Source organism: Otolemur garnettii, unplaced genomic scaffold (genome assembly GCF_000181295.1).
Source record: "Otolemur garnettii isolate 467f Iridium unplaced genomic scaffold, OtoGar3 scaffold00020, whole genome shotgun sequence".
Classification (NCBI taxonomy): Eukaryota; Metazoa; Chordata; class Mammalia; order Primates; family Galagidae; genus Otolemur; species Otolemur garnettii.
Window position 1 is genome coordinate 8117607 of NW_003852415.1, and position 1988 is coordinate 8119594.

Here is a 1988-nt window from a genome sequence, read left to right on the forward strand (position 1 = left end):
GGAGGCCTTATCAGGACCGTTCAGTTGATGGCTTCTTCTAGTTGCCCAGAAAGACAGGCAGAGCCTGTCTGTTGTCTTCTCCCAGATCTCGGGTGCTGGGACAGCCGGGGTGCAGTGGAACAGCAGCAGCTGCAGATCTCGGGTGCTGGGACAGCCGGGGTGCAGTGGAACAGCAGCAGCTTTTGGCTGTAGTTTCAGGGTCGCGGCTCGCCTCAAGAAGGTTGAAGTGCACTCTTCAATCTTCTCTCTTGTCTCTGCTCCAAACCATCAGCTACTTTGCTAAGGTTCTGTCCTTTCAGCCTCCTTCTGGACGGGAGCTTCTGTAAAAAGCTGGCTGCAGTTCGCCATCTTGGCTCCGCCCCAACATTTCAACTTTCTTAATACATCTTTTCTACCTTGAACCAGCTCCCCTTCCCTGTAGCTGTTTTTTGATGCTTAAGGTGATTGTCTACACTGTGATTTTTAAGTTTGAAAATTTCTCTTATGTTTTTAAGAGTGAAGTGCTATTTAGAAATCTGATAAATAAATGGAATCAGGTTTTCTCTTCCTGTGAGAAGAAGGAAGAAGAGGCTGTTTCCCTCCCAGGTCCCTATAAGTTGTTTTGTACATAAAGGAAGTCAACAACGTGCTTCTTCTATCTGCTATCCTCTTCCTTGTCAGTTGAGGGCTGTTGATTAATGATTTCTGGCTGAACTAGAACCACCTCCCACATGAAATAATTAAAGTTAAACTCAAATCTTCTAATTCTGGAATAAAAAAAATCAAGTGGCTTTTAAATTTCAAAGGCCATTATGCCATTTATTTCAAAAGCAATGTGTTATTTACACTTGGCCTAAACTGGGCCAACTTGCTGGAGTATTTTGTGATAATCGCCTACCCGAGGTACTAGAATTGCTGCTGGGTCTTGTTAAAATGGCTGCCTCTTCCCCCTTGGAGGATTGTGAAAATATAAAAAGAAAATCATTGTGGTTAGAAAAGTCTTCTTCTGCTTTATTATTCAGAAAGCACTACTGTTAGCTTCTTCCGTGAGAGTGTTTCTCAGGGATAGTCTTAATTATTGATGGCTAAATTCTCATTACTTAATGGAATTTGAACTTGAAGGGGAAAGGGGAGAACTTTCCTTGCTAATTGGTAACCCATGTTGTCTTCCCCACATCCATAGAAGAAGCTATTGGCTTGGCAGAAAAGAGAGGTCAGAGAGTGTGGAAAGAGACAAGGGAAGGGTTGGAAGAAGAGGGGAGTATACCCTGACTTCACATCTGGAGTCCCTTGGTATCTTCCCTGGTTTTAGTTAGAACCTGGCTCAGCGCCTGTGGCTCAAGTGGCTAAGGCGTCAGCCACGTACACCCAAGGTGGCGGGTTGGAATCCAGCCCGGGCCAGCCAAACAACAATGATGGCTGCAACCAAAAAGTAGCCGGGCATTGTGGCGGGCACCTGTGGTCCCAGCTACTTGGGAGACAGAGGCAGAAGACTCGCTTGAGCCCATGAGTTGGAGGTTGCTATGAGCTGAGATGCCATGGCACTGTACCCAGGGGGACAGCTTGAGGCTCCTGTCTCAAAAAAAAAAAAAAAAAAAAAAGAACCGAACACTACTTACACATATGAGCATGTGACAGGGAGGAAAATCATCGTGAAAAAAACATGGCTGCCCTTCTATGAGGATACTTCTATCTGAGGAGGAGCCGCTCCCTTCTTCTGGACTCTGGTGGGCTGGAATGTGTAGAGGTGGCCTAGAGGGCATAGGTTGAAGAACACTGATTTGTTCTCATTAATGTAAGAAGAGATTTTAGAATTGGGAGGACTGAGTAGGATTTGTGGGGAGACAAAGTGTGGAACTGAAAGGAGAGCAATACAGTTCCTTAGGACCACTCAGGCTGGATAATTTCATGGGTTGAAGTGGCCAATGATGAAGCCTTAGTGGTGGCATACCCAGAAGTCAAAATGAGGATGTCTGTGGCCTACTTGGAACTTGTGTGTGCTATGGTAA